The sequence below is a fragment of the Procambarus clarkii genome, chromosome 27 (assembly GCF_040958095.1).
Source record: "Procambarus clarkii isolate CNS0578487 chromosome 27, FALCON_Pclarkii_2.0, whole genome shotgun sequence".
NCBI lineage: Eukaryota > Metazoa > Arthropoda > Malacostraca > Decapoda > Cambaridae > Procambarus > Procambarus clarkii.
In genome coordinates, this window is record NC_091176.1 from 29,224,554 (window position 1) to 29,230,772 (window position 6,219).

Consider the following 6,219-nt stretch of genomic DNA (forward strand, 5'->3'; position numbering starts at 1 on the left):
AGGCTGAACAATTTGGTGAATATTGATCCAGACCACTTCATTAAAAGGTTCGATATAACAGTAGCAATGGCTTAAAACTTAACAAGCCACAATGAAGGACAGAAAACAGATGCTTTTTTCTAACTTGGGGTTATAAACCCATTGAACAGCCTACCTGTCAGCCAAATATGCCAATACAGTTGGGAACTTGCACCTCCTAGACTCATAAGTGAACGTGCACCTGCTAGTGACAGCTGGGAAACATGCACCTACTAGTGACAGCTGGGAACATGCACCTGCTAGTGACAGCTGGGAACATGCACCTGCTAGTGACAGCTGGGAACATGCACCTGCTAGTGACAGCTGGGAACATGCACCTGCTAGTGATAGCTGGGAACATGCACCTGCTAGTGACCAGCTGGGAACATGCACCTGCTAGTGACAGCTGGGAACATGCACCTGCTAGTGACAGCTGGGGAACATGCACCTGCTAGTGACAGCTGGAACATGCACCTGCTAGTGACAGCTGGGAACATGCACCTGTCACTTTCGCGAGCCGCTTCAATTTTCTACTGCGAAATTTTTTGGCCTTATGTAACGCATGCGAGCGAAAAGCGACGTTCTTTGTAGGAGGACAGGTTGAGTAGTTAGCCAAGGGGGACTTAATAAGCCTAAGTGCAGGCTTCCTGTCCCAGCAACGGGAATTAAAGTATCATAAGGCTGGTAAGCAAGTAGAATGAACTGGGGGGTGGTGATGGCGAAAGCTTTCACTTTTCACATCTGTCAGAGCAGGTATGATAGAGCTCTAGTTACTGTCTAATATTCATGAAACCGGCAGTCCTAATAACAGAGACCTGGGCTAAGCGCACATCTCTTCAGCAGGAGCAAGCAGTAGAAATAACGCAATTAGGTCCGGGTCGTTCTGCGGGTCACATTCTGAGCTCCTGGCGCCTCTGACACTTTACTCTCGTGGGCCTACCAGATCTCCCGTGGCATGGAGTACCTCGCCATCAGGAAGGTAATGTACAACCTTTATGCATTCAAACTATCTGAACTCCCTCATTAGGAAGCAACAGTGTTATTGGAGTTTATATTATCATGTGTATATGGACTGTTATAAAAAAGTGTGCATTGCGTATGTGGGACTAATATTCTTTGCGTGATAATACTCTGAGTGCGGCCCATCGCAGGATTTTGCATTCGAGTGTAGTGCTGTTGCAACCAGTCCAGCAGTGTTCCTGGGCAGACAATGAGTCACTAACGTGGCTGAAGAAATGATGACTAAACCACAAAGAAGATAGAGAAGCGACGACGTTTCGGTCCGTCCAGGACGAACCGAAACGTCGTTGCTTCTCTATCTTCTAAGCTGTGGTTTAGTCATCAAAAGTGGCCCTGTTCGGAGCACTTTAAGTAGTACTGGGAATCCTTGCAGATTTGGTAACATTTGAAACATTAAACTGAGTAAGAAATTTAACAAGGGTGATGTGGTAAGAGGAGTGCTGATGTTGTGTATTTTGATTCCCTGTTGAAGGAGTTTGTTGACTTCAGTTGTGGAGGAACATCGTACCTTGAGTGTTTTGGTGCCTGCTTCGTGGTACATCTCCGTGACAGATATTGTTTCTGTTGTCTGTATCATGAGTGAGTGTAGGCGTCTCATATAATGAATCGCCGGGTCCCCGGGGCGCGCTTTTAAGTGCCCCGCTTGATGCGCGCGCAATTTTTTCTCTGTTCTGTTCTGAAAATCTGTCACTACTACTTCAAACGGTCTCTTATCATCTTGTCTGTTCTCCTCACTACCACTTAGGCATATCGCCTCAGCCATTTCTTCGACGCTGTCAACAATCGAGAACAAATTCACAATATCCTGTATCACCACGTGCAAAAACGAAGAGTGTGGAGGCAATACTCCACCTCCACCAAGCAGCGGACGCCAAGAGCGCCAACCTTGCGACCGCACACGACCGTGGTCCGGACACAACTCTATAGTCCAATTGTAGTCCCTTTGGCGCAGTGGTAAAACTGTGCCAAGCTAAGCCCCGCGCTTCTTAAGTGCTTTGGCCTGGTTGTATCCTGGCCGGGGAGGATTGACTGGAGCCGATCCTTAATTGTAGCCTCTCTCCACCAGCAGTATTCACCTAGTTGTACTTGTGGGGGTTGAGCTCTGCGGTTTCGGCACGCCTCTCACTGTCAATCAATCAACTGTTACTAACTACTAACTCATTTTTTTTCACACACACACACAGGCAGTAGCTCGTAACAGCTGTCTAACTCCCAGGTACCTATTTACTGCTAGGTAACAGGAGCATCAGAGTGAAGAAACTGCCCGGGCGCCGGGAATCGAACCGGGCCACAGGATTGCGTGTCCAGCGTGCTGTCCACTCAGCCATCGGCCGACAGTGAATGGGTACCTAGTTGTTAAACAATTTGCCCGAAATTAGTGGCTTAGTGGCTTTAGGTATTGTATGTACTAGCTCTATCTATAAATCCAACATTATTTTTGTAAATCAACTATGTATGTACTTTTCCTGAATACAAGAATAAAAAAAAAATAATTTTAATTAATTTGGCGGGTTTATTCCAGGGAAAATTAGAAATAATGATCTGACCGAAACGCTATGTCTGTTAGTGGCTTTACAAGACTGTAAAAACTCTATATATAGTGAATATAAATATATAAAGAAAACTTATACGCGCCCTAGCTTCAAAAGGGATTTTCAAGATGTCAGTTTGTGGTTTCAAGAACTGGTGAGGTTGCTGGGCCTGGCGGTAGAGGGCAGCAGCAGCCTCACACTGGGTTCTCATTGGCTGGTGCCTTTGACGCTCCCTTCAAAACTATTTTGAAACAATAATTTGCGCGGGAAGAGGAGTGTGATGAACTTTACTCCTGGCCAGGTGGATTTTTTAACGTATGGTAATCACGAACCTTGTTGTGTTGTAAACACCTGGAGGCTCACGCTCATCTATGATAGATTAAGACGCTTACTGCTGAGCTAAGATACGACAGAAGATTCACCGCTGAGCTGAGGTAGGACGGACTAACCGTGCCATTATTATCCCAGAAAACTGATAAATGTTGCATATCTTGCGGGTAGCTGTCCCAACTCACTATACTCATTGTCCATCGGTCCCTCAGACATCTTAACCCATTCATTCAAAACCGAAGTAACATTAGTGAAATATTTGCTCCAGTCATCACTCTGCTCTAACAAATCTCTTGGAATCACAAACCTTCAATATACAACAGAAGTTGAACACCAGTGCACAAAAGCAGTGATACAGCTTACATAAACAGTTAGACTGATCTCAAATATATGACTAAATTCTTTAAAAGGGTTCTAAATTGTGGAATGACCTCCAAAATGCAATTAAATTCTGTTCTGCTCTCAACCATTTTAAAGCATTTCTAAGACATGCCTAATTAACATCTTGCAACAAAATTCGCCCACCTTTCTTCATTGTAAATAATTCAGTGTTTGCTGTTATTAGGAATGTTAAATACTATATTTGTACTGCTACAAAAGCTAGAAATTCAATAATAAAGTAGACTATGCCTTTCTTTAATAAGTATCATTTACAGAAATGTATGTTATATGGTAAAATTCTTGAGCAATTCATATATTGTATGTAGCTTCTCATATAGAATTAAATGTTAACCTTATGAAATTTCAAGCTAAATTGATAAATAATTTTGCTATGCCCAAAACACTGCATAATTAGTAGCTTTATGTAATGTTCAATTACTGTACCTACTAATTATCCACTGTAACATGTTCCTTTATATTTGAAAAATAACAATATTACTGGAATATTATTATTATTATTATTATTATTATATTATTATTATTATCATTATTATTATTATTTATATTTTTATTGTATACAAACAGTTGTGCTCCAACCATGTAAATTTCAGCATTAAGTTCCAGCTAATTTGGCTTCAGATCTCAAGGAGTACCAATGATATAAAAATTCTTAAACTACTTGCCTCTACTAAAGTTATCACATGGGCCTCTTCAATGACTTAAGAAAACTTATTAATACCTTAAATCACAACTACTACTACTGTTCAATTCAGCAGTGAAATTTGAGACTAATCTCTGAATTATTTTAAATTGTACTTCAACAAGAGACAAATATATATTCATCAGTAATATTTCATCTTCTACTCCCATTAACCACAAGAGTACTGTACCACAGGGAAGCATACCAAGATCACTTCTATTTTCTGTATACTGTCTATCAATGACTTGTCAAATGCTTCTAATATTCTTGACCCTTGCCAGTAGCTATTTTCTTTTGCAGATGACACTACCTTTATCTTCTCTAGCCCCAGCCCACATACCATTAATGGTATTGCTGTAGTAAATGATGAACTAAAGAAAATGTTTCTTGTATGCACATCATCCAACAATTTTTTTTAGTTTATTTATTATGCACCCCATGCCCATCTGGTGTAGTGGATGAGGTTACAGAAGCTCATAATGGGCTCAAGATCTGAATCCCACAGCTAATATTAAACATAGAAAAGGCCCACATCATATTGTTTGAAAACAAATGTATCTAAGTAAACTTTTAAATAAACAATATATATGTTTAATAAAGCTGAATGGCTTAGTTTGTGTAACTGGTATCATTTACATGAAAAGAAAGATAATCATAAATTACAAAAGTAATATTGATTCATGGTTTTTGGTCCTGCCATTAAATTTACATATTTCCCCCCTTTCAGATGGAGTCATTTGATTTTGTTATTCCCTTAAGTTTGGATGCTCTTCAAGAGTCGACAAGCACACGACAGTATGTTGTCACCAACATCTCCATTAGTCGAGAAATACCAAAGAAGATTCAAGGTAAGACAATAATTCTAGAGGTTCTTTCGACACATTTCCATTATTAAAGTACTGTACTGTATTAATAACTTATTTTCTCTTTGTGCCCCTTACAACATTGTTACTTTGCCATGGTGCCACACTTGACCATGCTACACCCGATCTCTTCCTGATTTCTCATATTTCTTAGATATGAACGAAGAGTAGCCTGTGAGAGACCCAAATATTATAAAAGAAAACTTGTACAGTAATCTAGATTAATTGTTCATTTGCTACAAGTATTTTTAAGAAACAGAAGGGACAGTGAATGTAAGTACTGTATGGGTATTGCCGCCATGAAATATAAAAGTTTACAAATACAGTACTGTGCTTTGTTATGATGTATCGGCTCATGATTCCCAGCGGCCATCTCTGTTTAGGCACCATCATCGGCCACCTCCCATGTTCAGTGGCTCGTTTCATGGGAACCACGGAGCATTTGCATCTGATGTTATTGTGCAAAGTAGCATGGTGACCGAAATGTCGTTGTCCCTTCACATTCTAGTGTGTGGTCTGGTCATCATACTTTAGCCACGTTATTGTGACTCATCGCCTGCATATGGTGTTTCAGTATGCTTTGGTGGGGTTTGTAGTTTATTGAGATATAGTATTTATTTTTGGTGACTGGATAATGGCTTATAATACAAATTTGAATGCAAATATGGTGTGGGTGTCATGATTAATAAAGATCTTAAGCTATAACTCATTCTATAACTTTTCTAAAATAAAGACAAATAAGATTGTAGGGCATGTGTTCCCTAGATAGCCTATAAAAAGGACTAACAAAGTTAATCTTGGACTTATTTAGTTAATAGGGGCGCCTGGTAGCTGAGTGGACAGTACACTGGATACGTAGTCCTTTGGACCAGGACTCGATCCCTGGCGATGGCGGAAACAAATGGGAAGAGTGTCTTTCACCCTGATGCCCCTCTTGTCTAGCAGTAAATAGGTACCTGAGTTACAGCTGTTATGGGCTGCTTCCCAGGGGGGGGGGGGAATCTGTTGATTGATTGACAGTTGAAAGGTGGGCCGAAAGAACCAGAGCTCAACCCCCGCAAGCACAACTAGGTGAACTAGGCGAATACTTAGACGAAAGCTCTATCGGCCTCACACTCATAACCTTATTATACTCATAACTCAAATGAGTTATTTATTTACTCCTAACTTTATAACTCATAACACTTTATACTCATAACCTTATTATAATGTAGTGCAATTAATATACAGTAATTTCTTACATATTTATTTCATTTCAGAGGCACATGTGTTGTTTAGACAAGATGGACCCAAGTTTATTATCAGAGAGCAATGTTTTGATGCATTTTACAGCATTTTGGTCAATTTTGCATCTGTTGATGATGAGTTTAGCATC

General features: G+C 40.2%; 1 long non-coding RNA gene across 1 annotated transcript; it reads left to right on the forward strand.

Moving 5' to 3' along the window:
* Window positions 1-2,932: 2,932 nt before the first annotated feature.
* On the forward strand, window positions 2,933-6,210 carry LOC138369129 (uncharacterized). Its single transcript, XR_011229757.1, has 3 exons — window positions 2,933-3,004; window positions 4,709-4,829; window positions 6,104-6,210. It is a non-coding gene; the product is annotated as an uncharacterized lncRNA (long non-coding RNA).
* The last annotated feature ends 9 nt before the right edge of the window (window positions 6,211-6,219 follow it).